The following is a 25,887-nucleotide window of genomic DNA, read 5'->3' as shown; positions in this document are numbered from 1 at the left end:
ATTTACATGTTTTCTAAACCAGTGTGAATAAAAACAGAACTGTCCTAACTCCAAAACAATCCTGTAAAAACACAGGGAAAAGCTTTTGTTTGTCATGAGGAAGTGAACAAAGACAGACATGAAAGCTGATGTTGTTGTTGTTGTTGACATGAAAGCTGATAGGCTCACTAATATTTAGAAACTAGAGGATACAGGAATATTCCAGGTTTACACTCAAAGGTAGTTAAAATAGCAAGTAGGAAAGCTCTATTCTGGTCTTGGCACTCTTTATGTACATATCGAGTGGCATCTCAGGCCTTGCTGAGAAGATATTTAGAGTTACGATTGATGAGATATTATGCAGTTTTAATTTTAAGATTGAATTCCAGAAATGAGAGATCTCTGTCAGCACCTTCATTTAGTTGTGATTCATGAAGTGTACTGTGTTACTGCTACTGTCTGAAACTACTGACTGTTTGAAATGTGTGCCCACAGTTCAGTGCAGTTCTGACCCTGTGGCTAAAGTATCACAGATGACAGGAGAGCTGTCAAGAGAGTAACATGTGAGCCTTCAAAGACTACCAAAGCAGAATATTGTCAAATGATCTATCACGAAGACCCAAAGACATTCTGGTCGTATGTAAAGACTGTTAGGGGCACCAAAGTTAGTGTCCAGTCCCTAGCGAATGAGACAGGAACTGAAATTTAGAGTAGCAAAGGAATTGCTGAAATGTTTAACTCTGTTTTTAAATGTTCCTTTACAACAAAAAACTCAGGATAACTGCCCAATTTAATCCTCATACCACTGAAAAGATGAGTGAAATAAGAATTAGTGTCAGTGGTGTTGAGAAACAGCTGAAATCATTAAAATTGAACAAAGCTCCAGGGCCCCATGGAATACCTGTCAAATTCTATGTGAATTTGCAGCTAAGTTAGCCCGTCTTCTAACTATAATCTATTGTAGATCCCTCAAACATAAAACAATGCACAGTTCTTTGAAAAATGCACAGGTCACACCCGTCTGCAGGAAGGGTAGTAGAAGTGATCCACAAAACTGCCATCTAATATCTTTGACATCAATTTGTTGTAGAATATTAGAACGTTATTTTGAGCTCAAATGTAATGAGGTACCTTTAACAGAATAACCTCAACAATGCCAATCAGCATGGATTCCTAAAAAATCCATTACATGAAACCCAACTCTCAATTTTCTTACCTGACGTACTGAAAGCTTTGGATCAAGGCAACCACGCGTATGCATTATTTCTTGATTTCCAAAAAGCATTTTACTCTGTACCATACCTATGTTTATTGTCCAAAGTATGACCATATGGGGCATCGAGCGAAACTTGACTGGATTGAGGACTTTTCTGTAGGGAGGACACAGCATGTCATCTTGCATGGAGAGTCATCAGATGTAGAAGTAACATCAGGTGTGTCCCATAGAAATGTGTTGAGATGCTTGCTGTTCACATTCTATATTAATGACATTGCAGACAATGTTAATAGAATGTTAACCTCAGGCCTTTTGCAGGTGATGCAGTTATGTATAATGAAGTACTATCTGAAAGAAGCTGCATAAATATTCAGTCCGGTCTTCAAAGTGGTGCAAAGATTGGTAACTTGCTTTAAATGTTCAGAAATGTAAAATTGTGCACTTCACAAAACAAAAAAACCATTGTATCCTACAACTGTTGGGGGGGGATTTAAGGGCGCTCAACTACTGAGGTCATTAGCGCCCAGTCACTGTTGTTAGAGCACATGGAATCTAGTAAAACTCAAGGGGAGGGGGGGACACCAGAAAGACCTAACAAAGATGGAGATAAAATAAGTAAAAAGGTTAGATGTCTTTGGACAAGCCAGTCAAAGTTATAAAACGCAGAACACGAGCAGCTGCTCGAGCGTCGTCAGCTAAAATATCCGGTAAAGTAGAGGGCAGGGACAGGACAACACGAGATTGACTAAAGTGGGGACACAACAATAAAACATGGCGCACTGTTAATGCCTGACCACAAGGGCACTGCGGGGCTGGGTCACCAGAGAGCAGGTAGCGGTGGCTAAACCGGCAATGCCCAATCCGCAACCTGGTCAGAAGGACCTCCTCTCGCCGAGACGGTCGGGAGGAGGTTGTCCAAGCAGTTGGAAGCGGTTTTACTGCCCGGAGCTTGTTTCCTTGGAGGGATTACCAAGCATCCCACCACAACGACACAAGCCTCTTACAAACATCCCCACCAACGTCAGATGGCGGGACACGATGGGAGGCTGGCCGAGGCAGGAGGACTGCAGCCTTGGCTGCAGCATCCGCAGCCTCATTCCCAGGCACTCCTACGTGTCCGGGAACCCACAGAAAGCTGACAGGAGAACCATTATCAGCAAAAGAATGGAGGGACTGCTGTATCCGTTGAACCAAGGGATGGACCGGATAGGGAGCTCCAAGGCTCTGAAGAGCACTGAGTGAGTCAGAGCAGAGTACATACGATGAATGGCGGTGGCGGCGGGCATACTGAACGGCCTGATGGAGAGCAAAAAGCTCGGCCGTAAAGCTGGAACATTGGTCGAGGAGCCGGTATTTAAAGGTGGCAGCCCCGACGACAAAGGCACAGCCGACACCATCGTCAGTTTTGGAGCCATCGGTGTAAATAAAGGTGTGACCGGCAAGTCGAGCACGAAGTTTGACAAACCGTGAGCAATACACTGCAGCCGGAGTACCCTCCTTCGGGAGTGAGCTGAGGTCGAGATAAATATGAACCGGAGCCTGGAGCCAAGGTGGTGTCGGGCTCTCACCCTCTCTGAAGGTGGTAGGGGGGGCAAAATCCAATTGTCGAAGCAGGCGACGGAAGTGGACTCCGGGGGGGCAGCAGGGCAGACACATACAACCCGTACTGACGGTCGAGAGAATCGGCGAAGAAGGACTGATAAGAGGGGTGGTCGGGCATAGACAACAGCTGGCAGGCATACCTACACAGCAGTACGTCGCGCCAGTAGGTCAATGGTAATTCGGCAGCTTCAGCATAAAGACTTTAGTGTAGAAGGCTCCGGTCGCAAGGCGTAACCCCTGATGGTGGATGGAGTTGAGACGGCGTAAGAGGGATGGCCGAGTAGACGAAGCTCCCATAATCCAGCTTCGATCGGACTATGGACCGATACAAGCGAAGCAGGACAGTGCGATCTGCTCCCCAAGATGAACCACTAAGAACTCTGAGGACATTAAGGGAACGTGTACAACAGGCCGCCAAATAAGAGACATGCGGAGACCAACACAGTTTCCTGTCCAACGTGAGCCCTAGAAACTTAGTTGTTTCCACGAATGGGAGAACAACGGGACCGAGATGTAAGGATGGCGGAAGGAACGCTTTGTATCGCCAAAAGTTGATACAAACCGTCTTCTCTTCAGAGAACCGGAAGCCATTTGCCATGCTCCATGAGTATAGGCTGTCTAGACAACGCTGAGGGCAGCGCTCCAGGAGGCATATTCTCTGGGCACTGCAGTAGATCGCGAAGTCATCGACAAAGAGAGAGCCTGAGACATTAGGTGGAATGCAATCCATAATTGGATTGATCGCGATGGCAAAAAGGGCTACGCTCAAGACGGAGCCCTGAGGCACTCCGTTCTCCTGGAGGAAGACGTCGGACAATACGGAACCCACACGTACCCTAAACTTTCGATCCGTTAAAAAGGAATCAATAAAAAGGGGCAGGCGACCGCGTAGGCCCCACCTGTGCATAGTGCGGAGGATACCTCCTCTCCAACAGGTATCATAAGCCTTCTCCAAATCGAAGAACACGGCTACCGTTTGGCGCCTTCGCCAAAAGTTGTTCATGATGAATGTCGACAAGGTCACAAGGTGGTCAACAGCGGAGCGGCGGCGACGAAAGCCGCATTGGACATTGGTAAGTAGCCGTCGAGATTCAAGAATCCAAACTAACCGAGCTTGAACCATGCGCTCCATCACCTTACAGACACAGCTTGTAAGAGAAATGGGGCGGTAACTAGAAGGAAGGTGTCTATCCTTCCCGGGTTTGGGTATAGGAACAATGACGGCGTCACGCCAACGCATGGGGACCTGACCTTCGGTCCAGACGCGATTGTAGGTACGAAGAAGGAAGCTTTTTGGCTGCCGGACAAAGGTGTGCCAGCATCTGAACGTGAATGGCATCTGGCCCCGGAGCAGAGGACCGGGACAGTGCAAGCGCACGTTCGAGTTCCCGCATAGTGAAAGGGGCATTATAAGTTTCCAGATTCAGCGAGTGGAAGGAAGGTCGCCGAGCCTCTTCTGCCTCTTTCCTGGGAAGGAAGGCAGGGTGGTAATGGGCGGAGCTTGAAACCTCCGCGAAAAACCGGCCGAAGGCGTTGGAGACAGCCACAGGATCAACGAGGACCTCATTACCTGAGGTCAGGCCAGGTACCGAGGAGTGGGCCTTAATGCCCGACAGGTGGTGCAGGCCACCCCATACGACAGAAGAGGGAGTAAAACTGTTAAAGGAGATGGTGAAAGAGGCCCAACAAGCATTTAGCTGTCTTTGATGACTCTACGGCATTGCGCTCGGAGTCATTTGTATCCAATACAATTCGCCAATGTAGGATGGCGGCGAAAGGTGCGTAAAGCACATCGTCGAGCATGGATAGCGTCTCTACAAGCCTCGTTCCACCAGGGGACGGAAACGCGATGTGAAGAAGAGGTAGTACGAGGAATGGAACGTTCGGCAGCATTGATGATAACAGCCGTGAGGTATTTGACCTGACTGTCACAACTGAGAAAATCGTGGTCCGGAAAGGTCGCCAGGGAGGAGTGAAGTCCCCAGTCAGCTTTCGGTATGTTCCAGCTCGAAGGACGTGGGGATGGGGTGTGGTGCAGGAGACGAACGACACAGCGGAAGTGGTCGCTCGAATAGGTGTCAGAAAGGACATACCACTTGAACCGACGGGCAAGAGTGGTAGAACAGATCGAGAGGTCCAAGTGGGAGTAGGTATGAGTAGAGTCCGAGAGGAAAGTCAGGGCGCCAGTACTGAGGCAGACAAGATTGAGATGGTTGAAGACATCCGCCAAGAGGGAGCCTCTTTGACAGGATGCAGGAGAGCCCCAAAGGGGATGATGGGCATTGAAGTCGCCAAACAATAAAAACGACGGGGGAAGCTGAACAATCAGGTGCATCATGTCAGCCCGACTAACAGCGGATGACGATGGAGTGTAGATGGTACAAACTGAAAAAGTGAAGGCAGAAAGAGTAATACGGACAGCTATTGCTTGGAGTGGGGTGGTCAATGGGATGGGATGGTAATAGACATCGTCCCGAACGAGCAACATGACCCCACCATGAGCTGGGATACCGTCCACAGGGGTGAGGTCATACCGCTCCGAGATATAGTGGGTAAAGGCAATACGGTCAGTCGGGCGCAACTTGGTTTCCTGGAGACCAAGGACGAGTGGACAGTGCAGGCGGAGGAGCAGTTGTAATTCCTCCCGATTAGATTGAATACCTCTTATGTTCCAATGTAACAAGGCCATCGCTAGTCAAAAAAGAGGGGGAACGAGACGGGGGAAGAGCTGGTCACCTCGACGGCCGCGGAGGGCCAGGTTTCGAGGGAACAACGCTACAACCGGCGGGAGGCGGATCCTGTTCCCGAGTCATCGCCAGCTGCGGCCGCTGTCCCTGGTGGTGTAGGAGGGGCAGCATCATTTGCCGACGAGAGGCCAGCTGAGCGCCTGGCAGCAGAGCGTCCCGGCGAAACTGAGGACGGCCGGGAGCAGCGACTCACGGATGGAGTGTCAGACGAAACGCGCCGGGGTGGAGAGGGGGATAGAGACTTCTTCTTGGGGGCCTTCCTGGAAGTCCGAGGAGGCACAGGGGTGGTGGGCTGGACCCGAAGAAGGTCCTCACGCGCGGGTTCCGTTTTGGAACGCCGTACCTCGGAAGCTGGGGTCCGGAACGTTTCCCCGATGGACGCCTGAGAAGAGGATTGGGTGGGGGGGGGGGCACGGGGGAGGAGGATTTGGAAGGTGGAAGGGAGGGATTTGGGAGGCAGAGGCAGAGACCCAGGATGGGGGGAGGAGGCGGAGGCAGAGACCCATGATGGGGGGAGGAGGCGGAGGGGGGACAGGATAGGGGTGAGGATACCGCGGAAGGAGGGGACACAACTGAGGCAAACGAAGTGGTCAACGGCACGGGATGGAGGCGGTCATACTTCTTCCTGGCCTCAGAATAAGAGAGACGATCCAAAGTTTTGAGTTCTTGTATCTTCTTCTCCTTCTGATATGCGGGGCAGTCTGAGGATTTAGGCGAGTGGATGCGAGGACAATTAACGCACCAAGGTGGTGGGGTGCACGTATGTTCCTCACGAAGAGGACGTCCACAGTCGCCACAAAGGGGCTCAGCCTCACACCGTGACGACATGTGCCCAAAGCGCAAACACCGAAAACAGCGCATAGGAGGCGGGACATAAGGTCGCACGTCGCACCGGTAGCACATCACCTTTACCCCTCGAAGGCGAGGATAAAGGCCCCGGTGTCGATGCGACGGTCTTTGGGGCCGCGTTGGACTCGCCGGACGAAATGCACGCCTCGGCACTCCAGGTTGGCCCTGAGCTCCTCATCAGATTGCAGCAGGAGGTCCTGATGAAAAATAACCCCCTGCGTCCTATTTAGTGCCAGATGCGGGACAATGGACACAGGGATATCCCCTAGGCGGTCGCACGCCTGGAGCGCCGCCGACTGTGTGACGGAGGTGGTCTTTAGAAGAACGGACCCCGAACGCATCTTACTGAGAGCCTCGATTTCCCCGAAGTTGTCCTCAATGTGCTGAACAAAAAACATGGGCTTGGAGGTGGTAAACGTCCCCCCATCGGTTCAAGAACAGACCAAATAGCGGGGGAAGTACTTCGCCCCAAGCCGGCGGGCCTGTCCCTCCTCCCAGGGAGTGGCCAAGGGGGAAAGGGCAGGAGAACCAGAACTAGAGACAGCACCTTTCCGTTTGAAAGACTCGGTCGCAGAGCGACCTGATACGTGTTGACGTTTCATCTGCGAAACATCCGCCCCGATACCACCCACTCCGACCAGGGGCTCTCCCCACGGGCGCCACCCAGCCTCAGCAAGGGCCACCTGGCAGGATGACCGTTGCCGGGAGTCCTGATGCCCCAAGGAGACGGACATCTACTCCTTGGCCGACGTGGGGAGGGTGCAGCTCAGGTATCGGCAGTACGATCCCTGTGTTGTCAGGGGGCTACAACCTAGAGGGTACATGACGACCCCACCACAACGGGCTGGCTACCGTGCTGGATTTCTGGTGCCATGGAAAGTCCATCATGATCGTAGGTGCAGATGGGGACGCACTATGGGCGTAACTTGTACAGCCCATCAGGCGTTTAGGCTCAATTTGAGGAATAGTGGGTATGGTTACAACGCCGGTACAATGCTGAGTGCCAAGGTCTTAGTGCACTGAGGACCAGTGGTACACCACGTAAGGCGTCCTTCCCCAAAAGGCTCGTACTTCTGCAGAATTTTGAAAAATGGAGGTCAAACTCCAAAGGGGACCATCACATGGAAGGCCAAAATGGTTGAAACTCCTTTTAGTCGCCTCTTACGACAGGCAGGAATACCTCGGGCCTATTCTTACCCCGGACCCACAGGGGGTGGGTAAAGCAGATGGCAGATATTGGTTTATTGGTGGGATACTGGGGAAATGCAGTCAGTCTAGAAAGTAGATTGCTTACAAATCACTCCTGTGACCTATCCTAGAATGTTATTGAAGTGTGCAGGACCTGTATGAAGGCGATATGAACATACAGAGAAGGGCAGTATGAAGGGTCACGGGTTTATTAAATCTGTGGAAGAGTGTCACAGATACTGAAGGAGCTGAACTGGATTACTCTTGAAGACAGACGTAAACGATCCTGAGGAAGCCTATCAACAAAGTTTCAAGAAGCATCTTTAAATGATGACTCTGGGAATTAGTACAATCTCCAATGCATTGCTCACATTTAGCATTCTCCTGCTCTGGTATATTCCTAGAGCCACAATTTAAAGTCGGTTCTTGAAACTTCGTTAATAGACTTTCTCAGGATAGTTCACGTCTATCTTCAAGTCATACAATTCAGTTCCTTCTGTATCTGTGGCTCTCCCATGGATTAAACAAACCGGTGACCACTCATAATGCCTCCCCCCCCCCACCCCTCCCCCCATTACTCCTATTTCATACAGGTCCCACAGTCCGCCCCGGTAGCTGAGTGGTCAGCGTGACAGACTGTCAATCCAAAGAGCCCGGGTTCGATTCCCGGCTGGGTCGGAAATTTTCTCCGCTCAGGGACTGGGTGTTGTGTTGTCCTAATCATCATCATTTCATCCCCATCGACAGGCAGGTCGCCGAAGTGGCGTCAAATCGAAAGACCTGCACCAGGCGAACGGTCTACCCGACGGGAGGCCCTAGCCACACGACATTTCCACAGGTCCCACACAGTTCAACAATATTCTAGGATGGGTTACAGGAGTGATATGTAAGCAATCTCCTTTGTAGACATGATTGTACTTCCCCAGTATTCTACCTATAAACTGGAGTATACCATCTGTTTTACCCACAACAACTTATACGCTCATTCCATTTCATATCCCTATAGTGTGTCACATTCAGGTACTTTTACGAGTTGGCCGCTTCCAACTGTGACTCATTGATATTATAGTCATAGGATACTATGTTTTTGTAAAGTGCACGATTTTACATTTCTGAACATTTAAAGCAAGTTGCCAATCTTTGCACCACTTTGAAGATCGGACTGAATATTTATGCAGCTTCTTTCAGATAGTACTTCATTATAGCCTTAGGTTACTATTAATATTGTCTTCAAGGTCATTAATATATAACACGAACAGCAATGGTCCCAACGCACACCTGGGACACCTGAAGTTACTTCTACATCTGACGATCACTCTCAATCCAAGATAACATGCTGTGTCCTACCTACTAAAAGGTCTTCAATCCAGTCACAAACTTCATTTGATATCCCATATGATTGTACTTTTGAAAATAAACATAGGTGTGGTACGGAGTCAAGTGCTTTTTGCAAATCAAAAAATATTGCATATACTTGTTGTCTTGACCCAAAGCTTTCAGTATGTCATGTCAGAAAAGTGAGAGTTGGGTTTCACATGATCAATTTTTTCGAAATCCATGCTGGCTGGCATTGAGGTGGTCATTCTGTTCAAGATACCTCATTACGTTTGTGCTCATATCTTCTAAGATTCTACAACAAATCAGTGTCAAGGATATTAGATGGTAGTTTTGTGAATCACTTCTACTACCCTTCTTTCTTATAGATGGGTGTGACCTGCGCATTTTTCGAGGAAGTGGGCATGGTTTTTTGTTCAAGGGATATACAATGGATTATAGTTAGAAGACTGCCCAACTGAGCTGCAAATTTGTATAAAATCTGATAGGAATTCTATCAGACCCTGCAGATTTGATTATTTTTAATGATTTCAGCTGCTTCTCAATACTTACTTCATTCATCTTTTCAGTGGTATGAGGATTACATTGGGGCTGTTCTCCTGGATTTTTCATTGTAAAGGAACATTTGAAAATGGAGTTAAGCATTTCAGCTTTTGCTTTGCTATCCTCAATTTCATTATTCGCTAGGGACTGGACACTAACATTGGTGCCACTGACAGCCTTTACATACAACAGAATTTCTTTGGGTATTGTGAAATATCATTTGACAATATTCTGTTACGGTAGCCATTGAAGGCATCATGCATTGCTCTCTTGACAGCCAAACATGTTTCATTTAGCGTTTCTTTGTCTGTAGCCTTTTGCTTTATTTTACACCTATAATGCAATAACTTCGGTTTCTTTAGAACTTTCTTTACAGTGACTGTATACCATGGTCGTTCCCTCCCAGTATGGACTGTTCTTGTGGGTACATATCTATCCTGTGAGAGGTCAACTATTCTTTTTAACTTGAGCTGTAGTTCGTCTACAAGCTCCTGCCATGTGCTGAAAGTTTCAAGTTCCTCACTGATATATCACTCAACTTTTTCTGCCAGTCACTAGAATGACCCAAGTATTATCTCTAAGCCCAGACAGCAGGCAGCATTCGTTCCAATGTGTGCCACAATCTGCAGTTGGTTGCACCCTGTCCTCTAATGGCTGCTGGAATAGCCTCTTGAACATGTTGAATGAGGCCCGCAGGCATACACACTGAATGCACCTGGTATCCTTTCCTGGCCCTAGCACCTGGTGTCCTTTCCTGTCCCTTAATGCCATTCCCCTCCCATTCACCATATGTTTGAACTGCTGATGATGTATATGTATATGTTAAAGATAATTGGGCAAGACACCCTTGTTGAACCTCGTGTCATAAACCAGTCAGACAAATACGAGAAAAATTTATTAAAATTCAAGCAGCCATGTTGTGCCTGCCACCAATAAGTAAGGGCTGAGGCATTTCAGATGTTTAAAATGCTGCTCCTTCTTTCCCTCAATCCCTCAACTTAGCACTGAAGTGTTTTTTTTTTTTTTTTTTTTTTTTTAGGGCTCAAAAACAACTGAGGTCATAAGTGCCCATGTCATAACCTTAGAACTTCAAGAAGTAAAAGAAGTTAATAGCAACTATACGTTAAGCTCAACTGACGAAAGGAAAGAACTAAAAACAAGGCCTTCCTCTCGGAGAAAGGTCCACAAAATGTGCCATACAGACAGAGAAGTTCCCAAACCACAGATTAAATGTCTTTTACCCTATTGCTATGATGGGTAAAAAGTACACTACTGACCATTAAAACTGCTACACCAACAAGGAATGCAGATGATAAACGGGTATTCATTGGACATATATATTATACTAGAACTGACATGTGATTACATTTTCACGCAATTTGGGTGCATACATCCTGAGAAATCAGTACCCAGAACAACCACCTCTGGCCGTAATAACGGCCCTGATACGCCTGGGCATTGAGTCAAACAGAGCTTGGATGGCGTGTACAGATACAGCTACCCATTGGTTCAATGGGCCACTGGAGAATGTGCTGGTCAGGGCAGCAGTCGAACATTTTCTGTATCCAGAAATGCCCATACAGGACCTGCAAAATGCGGCCATGCATTATCCTGCTGAAATGATTTCGCAGGGATCGAATGAAGGGTAGAGCCACGGGTCGTAACACATCTGAAATGTAACGTCCACTGTTCAAAGTGCTGTCAATGCGAACAAGAGGTGACCGAGACGTGTAACCAATGGCACCCCATACCATCACACCGGGTGATACGCCAGTATGGCGATGACAAATACATGCTTCCAATGTGCATTCACCGCAATGTCGCTAAAGACAGATGGGACCATCATGATGCTGTAAACAGAACCTGGATTCATCCAAAAAAAATTACGTTTTGCCATTTGTGCACCCAGGTTCGTCGTTGAGTACACCATCACATGCTCTCTTGTCTGTGATGCGGCATCAAGGGTAACCCCAGCCATGGTCTCCGAGCTGATAGTCCATGCTGCTGCAAATGTCGTCGTTCTGTATTACCCTCCTGAACCCACCGATTCCATATTCTGCTAACAGCCATTGGACCTCTGCCAATGCAAGCAGCAATGTCGCAATACGATAAACCATGATCGCGATAGGCTACAATTCGACCTTTTTCAAAGTCGGAAATGTGATGGTACGCATTTCTCCTCCTTACATGAGGCATCACAACAACGTTTCACCAGGCAACGCCGGTCAACTGCTGTTTGTGTATGAGAAATCGCTTGGAAACTTTCCTCATGTCAGCATGTTGTAGGTGTCGCCACCGGCGCCAACCTTGTGTGAATACTCTGAAAAGCTCATCATTTGCATGTCACAGCATCTTCTTCCTGTCAGTTAAATTTCGCATCTGTAGCACGTCATCTTCGTGGTGTAGCAATTTTAATGGCCAGTAGTGTAAACAGTCGTTGATAGCCCACATGTCGTTCACTAAAACTGCTGGCAAACATACTGTGGAATGTAACCGGTTAAAAGAAGGCCATTGGGTATGGAAATGGTGAACTGTCAGAAAGGCTGATGACAATGGGCACAAAGTGATGAGGGATCACCATTTAAATGGCAATGACTAAAAAGGCAGTGCCCAATATACAACCTTGCTAAATTGATCTCCTCGCGATGATAAGTCAAAGATGGTCAGCCAAACGATTGGTAAAGGTTTAATTCCACGAGGCTTGTTCTCGTGAAGAGAAAACCACTGGTGATGCTAAAGTGACATCATATGCCGACAGACAGTAACATGGAGATCATTCAAAGCAATGGAAGAGCTAGCAGACCAAGGCAGGATAACTGCACCAATGGCAGCAATGTCAGCAGTTTCTTTTAACCTCAGACCGACATGACCAGGAATCCTAACACTGCAGTGACTCCCTCAACAGCAAGCAAGTGGGAGCTTTCTTGGACCTGCTGCACTGAGGGATGGATTGTGTACAGCACACACAAGCTCTGAAGGGCACTGAAAGAACTGGAGCATATGAAAGTTAAAAAGCACATATCGCCGGATGTACTGGGTGGCCTGATAAGATGATGAAGAGCTCTGCTGCAAAAAATCAGCAATTTTCTGGAGGCCAGTACCGAAAAGGGTCGGTGCCAATGACAAAGGCACACCTGACACCATGGTTGGTCACGGAGCACTCACAGTGTACATGAAAGTACCATTGCTAAGTTGTGTGCAAGGTCGAGAAACTTGCAGCAATAGATCACATCCAGAGTAGTGTTCTTGGGAAGCAAATGAAGTCCAAGAAGAAAATGGGCCACTGCACAAAGCCAACGCAGTAAAGGGTTCATACCCATTTGGAACGTAGCCAGTAGTGTTAAGTTAATCTGCTGGAGCAGTAGCCAAAAGGTAACTTTGGGAGGTAACAAGACAAAAAGAGCACACCCCATACCGGTGGTCAAGGAAGTCATCAAAAAAAGAGGGCCTAAGATGGGTGGTTGGGCATGGCAGACAAATGGCATGGGTATTCACTGTAGAGGACATCATGCCAGTATGACAATGGTAGTTCTGCAACTTCTGTATAGATACTCTCAATCGATCTAGTGTGAAAGACGCCAGAGGCCACATCTATTCCACGGTGGTGGATTGTGTTAAGACAGTGTTTGCACGGTGGTGGATTGTGTTAAGACAGTGTAACATGGACGGACATGCAGAGGAATACACAAAACACCCATAATATAGTTTCAACTGGGCAAGGGATTGATACAAAAGGAGAAGGGTGGTCTGATCCACTCCTAGGAAGTACCACTTGGGACACATAGGAAATTGAGCATGCATGCACAGCATGCGTCCACGTAAGACACATGGGAGGACCAAGAAAGTTTCCTATCAAGCATGAGCCCCAGGAATTTCATAGTTTCAGCAAACAGAAGAGCAACAGGCCCAAGATGTAAAGACAGTGGAAGAAACCCTCTGAGCTGCCAGAAATTCATACAAATGGTTTAGTGGGTGGAAGAGAAAGTCATTGTTGATGCTCCACAAGTAAAGACAATCAAGACATCACTGGAGGTGCCGCTCAAGAGACAAGTCCATGGCAAAGAGTAAGAGATCGCAAAGTCATTGATGAAACAGAAGCTGGAGATTCCTGGTGGGAGACAGTCCATAACAGGGTTAATGGCTAAAGTAAAGAGGACGATGCTCAGGATGGAGGCTTGAGGCTATTTGTTCTCCTGGATAAAGGTATCTGACAAGGTTGAACCAACATGTACTTTGAAAACTCAGTCTTTTAAAAATTTCTGAAGGAAACTGGGCAGGCAGCCTTGGAAGCCCCACGTGTATAGAGTATGGAGGATACCAGTCCTCCAACATGTGTCTTAGGAATCCGCCAAATCAAAAAACACGGCCACAGTCTGTTATTTCTGCAGAAAACTGTTCACAACATGATTTGACAAAGTGACGAGAGGTCACCTGAAGAACGGTGCACATGAAATCAACAGTGCGCAATGGTCAGTAGATTGTGAGACTACAGCCACTTTACCAGACGACCAAGAATCATACATTCCATCACCTTGCAAATACAGCTGAGGAGATAAATGGGGTGGCAGCTAGAAGGAAGCTGTTTGTCCTTGCCGGGCTTAGGTGTGGGTACGACAGTGGCTTTAGGCGAGCATGTGGGAAATGTACCATCTGCCCAAACATGATTGTATGTACGAAAGAGAAAGGTGCTGCCACATCTGAATGTAAACACCGTCCAGTCCTGGGGCAGAAGTTCGGGATGAGATGAGAGCATGGTCAATCTCCCTTATAGCAAAGCCAGCATTGTAGCATTAACAATTCTGAGAGGAGTAGGATGTCACCTGAGCCACCTTCACTCATTTCAGTGAGAGAAGGGCTGGGTGATAATGGGTGAAGCTTCAAATCTCTGCAAAATAGGGGCCCAGAGTGTTGGAGGTAGCAATAGGGTCCACAATCACATCATCATGCTGCAAATCAGGGAATGGACCTCAGTCCCAGACGGCCAATGGCTGTTGCCCCACATGACGGAAGAGGGAGTGAAACTTAAAAGAACTATTAAAAAAATCTAGCTAGCTTTTTTGCTACCCCAAAGAATGTGATGACACTGCACACAACCGTTTATAACAAATACAGTTTGCCATTGTAGGACGACAGTTAAAAGCATGGACACCACATCTCTGCATTCGAATCACACCGCGGCATGCCTCAGTCCATCAGGCAAAGGAACATGGCGTGGTAAAGAATTGCAAGGTATGGAACATTCTGTGGCAGTAAGGATAACATTCATAAGGTCATCACAACTGAGGAAATATTGTTTGTCGAATGCCCCCAATTGGGCTTAGGAAGCTGCCAATTGGGTTTACATGCAGTTGGGGTAGGTGTCAGCAAATAGACAGCACACAGGAAATGGTCACTCTAGTACATGTCAAAGACAATGGACCACATGAGATGACGGACAAGCTGGGCAATGCAGAACGAAAGGTCCAAATGGTAATAGGTGTGTGTAGTCTGAAAGGAACTTGAGTGCTCCTGTGCTAAGACAGGTGTGGTTGAGTTGGTTGAGAAGGTCAGTCAAGAGGGAACATCATAGATAGGTTCTTGAAGAGCCCCAAAGGGCATGGTGGACATTAAAGTTGCCAAGTAGCAAAAAGGAGTGAGGGAGCTGACCAATAAGGTGGAGCACATCTGCCCTGGTGCCAGCAAGTAATGGACAGATATAGACAACACAAAGAGAAAAAGTAAAACAAGGAAGGAAAATGCAGACTGCAACAGCTTGCAGGTGTTCAATGAGTAGTCTGGCTATGGACATCATCCCGGATGAGCAGCATGACTCCACAATGAGATGGAATGCTGTCCACGGTGGGCGGGGAGGATGGTGGTTGCTTTGTTTAAAAGAGGGGGGAAGGGAGCAAACACCTAGATCATTGGCCCCTTGTTCCAAAAAAAACAATGCGACAAGGGCGAGAATAAAACAAAAAAGACTGACAACACAAAATGGAAAGAAAGGAAAAACCACAAGAACAATGGAAAGGCAACAAACACTTAAGTGGAAAAAAGGGGACAAGAAAACCACAGAAACTCAAGAAGAGATTAAATTGACAAAACAGATTACCGTGACTGGCTGACTATGAGAATAAAAAGGAGAAGCCAGCCACTGTGCAACACATTAAACCCTCCACCCTAAAAGCACTAGGGTGGAGAACACAGTGGGACGAAGGACAAGTGCAAAAATTTAGATTAAATGTTAAAACCCACCCTCACAAATACAAGGTGAAACTAAATCAGCCGATTGGGCGTTGTCAGATAAAATTAGTGGCAACAAGTCAGGTAACCGAAGATTTCATCACAGGGCAGTCGAAGTGGGACAGTGCACCAGAATATGGGCCACTATCAACCGGGCGCCACATCGACATTGAGGTGGGTCTTCATGGCGCAGGAGGTAGCCGTGGGTCGCCCAAGCGTTGCCAATGTGGAGCTGGCAGAGAACCACAGAGCCCTGTGAGAGGCTCGCATGGAGGACTGCCACACATTCATAGTCTCCTTAATGGCACGCAGTTTGTTGTGCGTACTGAGACTATGCTATTCCGACTCCCAAAGCCGAAAATCCTAGCGACACGAAAACGAACACAGGTCAGTTATTGGAATGCTGATATCCATAAGCAGTTTCTGTGCAGCCCGTTTGCCCAGCTAGTCAGCAAGTCAGCAAGTTTGTTGCCTGGGATTCTGACGTGTCCTGGGGTCCATACAAACACCACTGAACGACAGGACCTTTCCAGGGCTTAGATGGACTCCTGGATGGTCACTACCAAAGGATGGCGAGGGTAGCACTGGTTGATAGCTTGTAGGCTGCTCAAAGAGTCAGCACACAGAAGAAACGATTCCCCAGGATATGAATGGATGTGCTCAACAGCACGAGATATAGCCATCAGCTCGGCAGTGAAAACACTGCAGCCATCGAACAAGGAAGGTTGTTCAATATGTCCTCCATGGAAATATGCGAAGCCGACGTGACCATCAGCCATCGAGCAGTCGATGTAAATCACTTCATGGCCTTGGTACATGTCAAAAATTGAGATGAAGTGACAGCAGAGAGCCGTGGGGTGAACTGAGTCCTTCAGGTCATGTGAAAGGTCCAGGCGAAGCCACGGCCTAGGTGTACACCACGGAGGTGTACGCAATTGGACCTCACGTATAGGTGGTAAAGCCAAGGACTCTAGTTCAGATAGAAGGGATTGGACGCGAACTGCAATTGTAAGCCCTGACCTGGGCAGCCGATGCGGGAGATGAACCGACGTGGGCGGGAAAAGAAGGTGGTAATTCGGGTGCGCAGGAGAACGAACATGTGCAATGTAACTAGCGAGCAGTTGTTCACGCCTGACCTGCAATGGAGGAACTCCAGCCTCCGCACAGACTCTGTCCTGAAAGCTCCCATCGCTAGTCGAACGCCACAGTGCTGCACTGGGTCGAGCAAATGCAACACCATAAATCAGACTCCCATAGTCAAGGCAGGATTGAACAAGGGCTCTGCATACCTGCAACAGCTTAGAGCAATCTGCACCCCAGTTGGTGTTGCTCAGGCAGTGAAGGGCATTGAGGTGCTGCCAGCACTTCTGCTTAAGGTGACTAAGGTGAGTAAGCCAAGTCAATCAGGAGTTGAAAACCAGTCCTAAAAATCGATGTCTCAACTACAGTGAGGGGATCGTCAGAAAGGTAAAGTTCTAATTCTGGATGAATGGTACAATGCCAATAGAAGTGCATAACACACGACTTTGCGGCCAAAAACTGAAAGCCGTGGGCTAGAGCCCATGACTGTGCCTTGTGGATGGCTCCCTGTAGGCACCACTCAGCAACACCAATACTGGTGGAGTAGTACAAAATGCAGAAATCGTCTGCATACAGAGAGGGTGAGACGGACGGCCCTACAGCTGTTGCTAGACCATTAATGGCCACTAAAAATAGAGAGACACTCAATACGGAGCCCTGTGGGACCCCATTCTTCTGGATATGGAGGGAACTATGGGAGGCACCAACTTGGACACGGAAAATACACAGCGACAGGAAATTCTGGATAAAAATCGGGAGCGAGCCTCGGATACCCCACTCATGCATTGTGCCAAGGATATGATGTTGCCAGGTGGTGTCATACACTTTTCGTAAATCAAAAAAGAAGGCAACAAGGTGTTGGCATCTGGAAAAGGCTGTTCGGATGGCAGACTTGAGGGACACAAGATTATCAGTGGTAGAGTGACCCAGGTGGAAGCCGCCCTGGCACAGAGCCAGTAGGCCACGTGACTCCAGGACCCAACCCAACCGCCAACACACCATACGTTCCAGAAGCTTACAAAAAATGTTGGTGAAGCTGATGGGCCGACAGCTATTCACATAAAGTGAGTTTTTGCTGGGTTTGTCAGGGCAATGTGCAAGGGCACTGAGGGGCTCCCACTCTGTAAAGGGGGCGTTATACGGTTCACTGTGGCGTGTAGTGAATGAGAGGACACTCTCTTCCATCTGGTGTTTGTTTTTTTTTTTTTTTTTTTTTTTTTTTGTGGTTTTAGGGCGCACAACTTCAATGGTCATTAGCGCCCTGACTACGTTAAGAATGCACCGCGAGGCACAAGTTTAAAACAACAACTAAAAGGGAAAACACAATAAAAGACAGACTGACAGGCATAGGATTAAAAAACAGCATCATCAAATGTCCTTAGAGAGGTTTGTCAAATTGATAAAACGAAGAACGCGAGCAGCTGCTCGTGGGTCATCCGCTAAAATGGCATCTAGAGTACATGGCAGGTTAAGATCTAGACGCAGTGTGTTAAAATCCGGACAGTACATTAAAATGTGGCGCACCGTCAGCAATTGCCCACATAGGCAGAACGGCGCCGGCGCAGCCGTCAGCAGATGGCGATGGTTGAACCGGCAGTGTCCAATGCGTAACCGGGCCAAAACGACCTCCTCCCGCCGAGAAGGGCGGGAGGAGGACGTCCAAGCCGCGGGAAGAGGTTTCAAGGCCCGAAGCTTGTTGTCTGTAAGTGCAGCCCAATCGACATGCCACAGCGATAAAATGCGCCGAGAAATTACCCTGCTACAATCCGACGAAGGGACACAACAAGAAGCTGTTCGAGGCTGGAGGACCGCAGCCTTGGCCACGGCATCTGCAGCTTCGTTCCCAGGGATACCGACATGGCCAGGGACCCACATAAAGCGAACCGGAGAACCGACGTCCACCAACTGCTGAAGAGAGCGGTGGATCCGGTGCACGAAAGGGTGAACCGGATACGGATCACTGAGGCTCTGGATGGCGCTCAGGGAATCGGAGCAGATGACATAAGCAGAATGTCGGTGGCGGCAGATGTAAAGAACAGCCTGGTAGAGGGCAAAGAGCTCAGCTGTGAAGACCGAACAATGGCCATGGAGCCGGTATTTGAAACTTTGTGCCCCGACAATAAAAGAACACCCGACCCCATCATTGGTCTTTGAGCCATCTGTATAAATGAAGGTCATATTGATGAACTTCGAACAAAGTTCAACAAAACGGGAGTGGTAGACCGAACCGGGGGTAACCTCTTTTGGGAGCGAGCTGAGGTCAAGGTGAACACGGACCTGAGCCTGGAGCCAAGGTGGCGTGTGGCTCTCGCCACTCGAAAGGTTGCAGGGAGTGAAAAATTAAGGTGTTGAAGGAGGCGACGAAAGCAAACTCCAGTGGGTAGCAGGGCAGCGACATACAAACCGTATTGACGGTCGAGAGAGTCGTCAAAAAAGGAACGATAAGACGGGTGGTCGGGCATTGACAGTAGCCGACAGGCATACCGACAAAGCAGTATATCGCGCCGGTAGGTGAGTGGCAATTCTCCAGCGTCAGCATGAAGACACTCTACGGGACTAGTATAAAACGCTCCGATCGCAAGTCGTAAACCCCGATGTTGTATGGAGTTGAGGCGGCGTAAGATGGATGGCCGTGCAGTGGAGTATACGAAGCTCCCATAATCCAGCTTGGAGCGGACGATCAACCAATATAGACGAAGCAGGACGGTTCGATCCGCTCCCCACGACATACCACTGAGAACACGGAGGACATTTAAAGAACGGGTACAATGGGCAGCCAAATATGACACATGTGGAGACCAGCTAAGTTTCCTGTCAAATGTAAGACCTAAAAATTTTGTTGTCTCCACGATTGGGAGAGCAACGGGACCGAGTCATAAGGACGGTGGGAGAAACTCTTTGTAGCGCCAGAAGTTAATACAGACCGTCTTCTCGGCAGAAAAACGGAAGCCATTGGCGATACTCCAGGAGTAAAGACGGTCAAGAGAATGCTGAAGACAGCGCTCCAGGACACGTGTACACTGCGCGCTGCAATAGATGGTAAAATCGTCCACGAAAAGGGAGCCTGATACATCAGCTGGGAGGCAATCCATTATTGGATTGATCGCGATGGCGAAGAGAGCGACGCTCAAAACTGAGGCCTGTGGCACCCCATTCTCCTGGCGAAAGGTGTCTGGCAGGACAGAACCCACACGTACCCTGAACTGTCGATCCATTAAAAAGGAACGAATAAAAAGAGGGAGGCGACCGCGAAGGCCCCATGTATGCATGGTGCGGAGAATGTCCACTCTCCAACAGGTGTCGTAAGCCTTCTCCAAATCAAAGAACACAGCCGCGGTCGGGCGCTTCCGCAAGAAGTTATTCATAATGAAGGTCGACAAGGTAACCAGATAGTCAACAGCAGAGCGGCGCCTACGAAATCCACATTGTACATTGGTAAGTAGGCGTCGAGACTCTAGCAGCCAAACCAATCGAGAGTTAACCATTCGCTCCATCACTTTACAGACACAGCTGGTAAGCGAGATGGGTCGATAACTGGAAAGCAAGTGCTTGTCCTTCCCCGGCTTAGGAATCGGGACAACAATAGACTCGTGCCAGCATGCGGGAACATATCCCTCAATCCAGATGCGATTGTAAGTACGAAGAAGAAAACCTTTACCCGCAGGAGAAAGGTTCTTCAGCATCTGAATATGAATAGAATCAGGCCCTGGAGCGGAGGACCGTGATCGGCAAAGTGCGTTTTCGAGTTCCCGCATGGTGAATGGGGCATTATAACTTTCACGATTCGAGGAGCGGAAGTTAGGTGGCCTAGCCTCCTCTGCCTGTTTGCGGGGGAGGAAGGCAGGGTGGTAATGAGCGGAGCTCGAAACCTCGGCGAAAAAGTGGCCGAAGGCCTTGGAGACATCCTCAGGGGCCACAAGGACGTCATTCGCGACCGTCAAGCCAGAAACTGGTGAGTGGACCTTAGTGCCAGATAGCCGGCGCAGGCTACCCCAGACAACAGAAGAAGGAGTAAAACTGTTGAAGATGCTTGTGAAAGCAGCCCAGCTGGCTTTCTTGCTTTCTTTAATAATACGACGACACTGTGCACGTAATCGTTTATAATTGATACAATTCGCCACTGTAGGGTGGCGTTTAAAGGTGCGTAAAGCACGTCGACGAGCACGTAAAGCGTCTCTACATGCTGCGGTCCACCAGGGGACCGGTACGCGACGTGGAGAAGAAGTAGGGTGAGGGATGGAATATTCAGCAGCAGCGAAAATGACTTCCGTGAGGTGTGCGACCTGACGATCACAGCTTGTGAAGGTTTGATCCTGAAAGGTCGCCCTGGAAGAGAAGAGCCCCCAGTCTGCTTTGGAGATGGTCCAACTAGATGAGCACGGAGAGGGGGTATGCTGCAGGAGATGGATAACACACGGGAAGTGGTCGCTCGAATATGTATCAGAAAGCGCATACCACTCAAACCGGCATGCAAGTTGGGGAGTACATATAGAGAGGTCTAAATGGGAATAGGTGTGAGATGTGTCCGAAAGAAAAGTAGGGGCGCCAGTATTGAGGCAGACAAGATTGAGCTGGTTGAAAAGGTCTGCTAACAGGGAGCCCCTCGGGCAGGATGCTGGAGAGCCCCAAAGGGGATGGTGGGCATTGAAGTCGCCAGTTAACAAAAATGGTGCAGGTAGCTGAACAATAAGTTGCATCATGTCTGCCCTGGTAATGGCAGATGATGATGGAGTGTAAACGGTACAAATGGAAAATGTAAAAGTGGGGAGAGTAATGCGGATGGCAACTGCCTGCAGGCCGGTGTGCAACGTGATGGGATCGTAGTAAATATCATCCCGGACCAGCAACATAACCCCTCCATGAGCCGGGATACCTACCACAGGGGGTAGGTCAAAACGCACAGAGGTGTAGTGTGCCAAGGCAATTTGATCGCATGGGCGTAGCTTCGTTTCCTGGAGGGCTACTACGAGCGGACAGTGCAAGCGGAGCAGCAACTTCAAGTCCTCTCGGTTGGAGCGAATGCTGTGAATATTCCAGTGAATAAGTGCCATCATAAGAAGAAAAGGAAGATGAAAGAAGGGGTCACCTCGAAGGCCGCTGAGGGCCTGGCTTCGAGCGAGCACTGCCGCCGCTATCAGTAGGCGGACAGTCATCGTCCATTAGGTCTATAGGTTCATCAGCCATCTTGGGAAGATGGCCGGGAGGGGGAGCTTCCTCTGCTGGTGAACGGCCAGATGTTCGGCTACCAGCGGTGCGGCCAGGCGAAACGGATGACAGCCTGGGGCGGGAACCGCTGGGTGGTGCAGGAGAAGAAATGCGCCGTGGCGGAGAAGGAGAACTGTGCTTCCTATGAGCCTTCTTGGAAGGATGTTTGGTGGAAGTACCGGTCAAAGGCTGGGAGGTCGAGGTACGTAGGAAGTCTGCACGGGACAGTTCCTTCTTGAAGGCCCGTGCATCAGACTTCTGGGTCTTCGTCTTAGCAGAAGCTGATGAAGGGGCTGGTGTCTGTGGGGTGATGGGACGAAGAGGAGACGTCAACCGCGCGATCTTAGCACTGGCTGAACGGACGACCGTGGTGCTTAAGGTCAGATCGCATGTCTGGGTTGCCACCTCCCTGGTAGTCCGAGGAGAGGCGAGGACAGTACTGTATTTCCCCGCTGGGAGCAGCGTGGGCTTCCTACTAGCCAATAGCTTGCGAGCAGCCGAGGTGGACACTTTCTCTTTGACCCGAATTTCTTGGATACAGCGTTCTTCCTTATAGACAGGACAGTCGCGGGAGGATGCGGCATGGTTACCCTGACAGTTCACACAACGAGGAGACGGAGGTGGACAGTCACCCTCATGGGCATCCCTGCCACAAGTGACACATTTAGCCGCATTGGAACAAGACTGTCTAGTGTGATTGAAACGCTGACACTGGTAGCAGCACGTAGGTGTCGGGACATAGGGGCGAACAGAAATAACCTCGTAGCCCGCCTTGATGCGCGATGGCAGCTTAACACTATCGAAGGTCAAGAAAAGTGTCCGGGTCGGTACAAGGTCATTGTTGACCTTTTTCATCACCCTATGGACAGCCGTCACGCCCTGCTCAGCGAGGAAAGATTGAATCTCCTCGTCAGTCAATCCGTCGAGGGATCTAGTATAGACTACACCACGAGACGAATTCAAAGTTCGGTGAGCCTCCACCCGGACAGGGAACGTGTACAGGAGTGTGGCCCGAAGCAGTTTTTGTGCCTGAAAGGCGCTCTCAGTTTCTAGTAATAAGGTACCGTTACGCAACCTGGTACAAGATTTGACAGATCCGGCTATGGCATCTACGCCCTTCTGGATAACGAAAGGGTTGACAGAGGAAAAATCCTTTCCGTCCTCAGATCGAGAAACGACGAGGAACTGTGGGGCAGGCGGTAGTACTTTTGTCACTGGTGGCTGGTCATGTTTCCGTTTTTGGGCAGAAGTCGAGAGAGATGGAGTGAAATCCATTGCGGAGGAATCCCCCATGATTGCCAGCGTCTCCGATGGCGCGCTCCTTCCTTGTGGGGACCCTCTCAGAGGGCACTCCCGCCTTAGGTGAATGTTTACACCTCAGGTCACACCTCCCGAGAAACAGACGGAGGGACCAATCGGCATGGTCAGAAGGTATCAGCTCAGGCAATCACCCCTCCCTGGGCCTGGCCTTTACCAGGGGGTACGTGCGTGCCTTACATGTCTACCCAGGGCGGGGAATTACGCGTTACCCCGTCACCGGCTACGCGTGCGAACGCGTGGATCGGCCTTCAGGCACGCACAGGGAGGAAGGAAGAAGAGGAAAAAGAAGAGAGAGAGGGAGAGAGAGGACAGACTGTCTCAAACGCCGAGGCAGAGACCAGAGAAGGCAGGGAGAAGAAGGCAATGAGAAGGCAAGGAGAAGAAGGCAATGAGAAGGCAAGGAGAAGAAGGCAATGAGAAGGCAAGGAGAAGAAGACAAGGGAAAGAGTAAGGAAGACAGTGAGGTGGAGAAGAGCAAAGAAAGGAACCAACCAAAGGAAGGAAGAAACGAGAAATGAAAAAGCAAAATGACCGCAAATAGAGGTCGTGGAACTGTCCGTCTCCGGACGCAGGCGCTAACGACCCCCTTGAGGGGGTGGGACTCCTTTTAGTCGCCTCTTACGACAGGCAGGAATACCTCGGGCCTATTCTAATCCCCGGACCCGCAGGGGGGATCTGCTGTTTGAGAGTGTGAAAGGCTAGCAAGCATAGTGCTCAGCAAAGTGCTCGGCAATCGCGTTTGCGTCGGTACATAAAACGCCATTTATGTTAACACCAGGACCACCTGTTGGTGTCTGGTACCCGAAAACTTGTTTCATCTTTGCCCAGACTTGGGATGGTGACATGGCACCCAATGGTCGGCACTACCTCTTCCCAACACTTCTGTCCTGAGTTTGGTAAGTTGGAGAACGCGGACACAGAGGTGTTTAAAGGCTATGAGGAAGGGTGATGCTTATGCCGCTATAGAGCTCGTGGACACTCCTTAATTGACTCAGTGACCGGCAACCACCAAGGGACTGTCTTTCACTGGGGGCACCCTGAAGAACGAGGGATCACGTTTTCTGCTGCAGAAACAATCGTTGTAGTTACCTGCTCAACCATCAAATCAATGTTACCATGTGGGGGAGATTCAACTGTGGCAGCACAGGTGAAAGTTTCCCAGGCCACCTTGTTTAAAGCCCATCTGGGCAGGCGTCCATGGGCCTGACACCAGGGCACTGACAGGAAGATGGGGAAGTGGTCACTACCACACAGGTCGTCATGTGCTATCCAGTGGATAGATGGGAGAAGGCCTGGACTGCAAACCGAGAAATCAATGGCCGAATATGTGCTATGTGCCACACTGATATGTGCGATGGCCCAGTATTTACGAGGCAGAGGTCGACTAGTGACACTAAATTTTCATCATCTCTGCCTCAGCCAGTAAGAACTGTGCCACCCCACAAAGGGTTATGAGCGTCAAAATCTCCCAAAAGTAGGAAAGGTTTAGGGAGCTGATCAATTAGTGCAGCCAATGCGTTCAGGAGTACTGCACCATCTGGAGGAAGATATACGTTGTAGACAGTTATGTCCTGCGTTGCCCTTATCCTGACAGCCACAGCTTCAAGAGGGGGCTTGAAGGGGCATAGGTTCACTGCATACTGAGTTCAGGACACAAACTGCAATAGACACTCTATTATAGTTTCTACAGTTCCTGAAACATTCTTATAGCCACAGAAGGCAGGGGTCTGCATAGCCGGGAACCAGGTTTCCCGGAGGGCAATGCACAAAGCAGGTGTAAAGCTTAACAGTTGCCGTAGCTCAGACAGGTGGTGGAAGAAACCACCACTGCATCCTGTGTTTGTGTTTGTGTTTGAGGTTTACGGGCGCTAAACAGCGAGGTCATCAGCGCCCAAACGTATAAAAACAGGAACACATGCAGTGAAGGGACTAAGACGAACAGCGAACAAGGGGAACAGCGAAAAGACGCAGTTCCAAATCCTCACGTACAGAGGCAAAACAAGAGGAGAAGGTGTGCACTAAAAAAGGAAAGGAAACTCAAGGAAGGGAGGACAGAAACTGAAGGGAAACAAGGAGGTATTCGTGACTGGCGGACCTCTTACCTAAAATCTGGGTGAGCCAGTCATCCAGCAGCACATTAAAAACCTCTCCCTAAAAGCCGTGGCAACAAATTGGACAGGACACAAAACCGTAAAACCTTAAACACAGACGTTGCGTCGTCTTTCAAAATAGAGGGCAAATCCGGTGGCAAAGAAACCACCGCCCTCTGGTCAGAGAATAAAAGACAGTCAAGTAAAATGTGGCGGACAGTAATCTGGACGCCACAAGCACTGCAGATTGGGGGATCCTCCCGCCGGAGTAAAAAACCATGTGTGAAGGGACTGTGCCCGATGCGGAGGCGAGTGAGGAGAACTTCATCCCGCCTGCATGACTGGTAGGACGTACGCCATGGCCGCGTGGTGGCCTTGACCAGACGCAGCTTATTTTCACCGACTGCCAGCCACTCCTCTTCCCACTGACGCATAACGCGAAAACGCAGGAGGGAGGTAACAGCATGGAGGGGGACGGCACAGTCAACAACGTGAGGGAGGGAACATGCAT

The 25,887-nt window shown here is 49.3% G+C and overlaps 1 protein-coding gene across 5 annotated transcripts in view; it reads right to left on the bottom strand.

Moving 5' to 3' along the window:
• LOC124612987 (rho GTPase-activating protein 11A-like) overlaps positions 1-25,887 on the bottom strand; it is a 98,078-nt gene that overhangs the window by 50,305 nt on the left and 21,886 nt on the right. The gene's annotated exons all lie outside the window — the stretch shown is intronic.

The sequence above is a fragment of the Schistocerca americana genome, chromosome 4, assembly GCF_021461395.2.
Source record: "Schistocerca americana isolate TAMUIC-IGC-003095 chromosome 4, iqSchAmer2.1, whole genome shotgun sequence".
NCBI classification, from domain to species: Eukaryota; Metazoa; Arthropoda; class Insecta; order Orthoptera; family Acrididae; genus Schistocerca; species Schistocerca americana.
The sequence above is the reverse complement of the archived record's forward strand: the minus strand, read 5'-3'. Positions and strand labels throughout refer to the sequence as shown.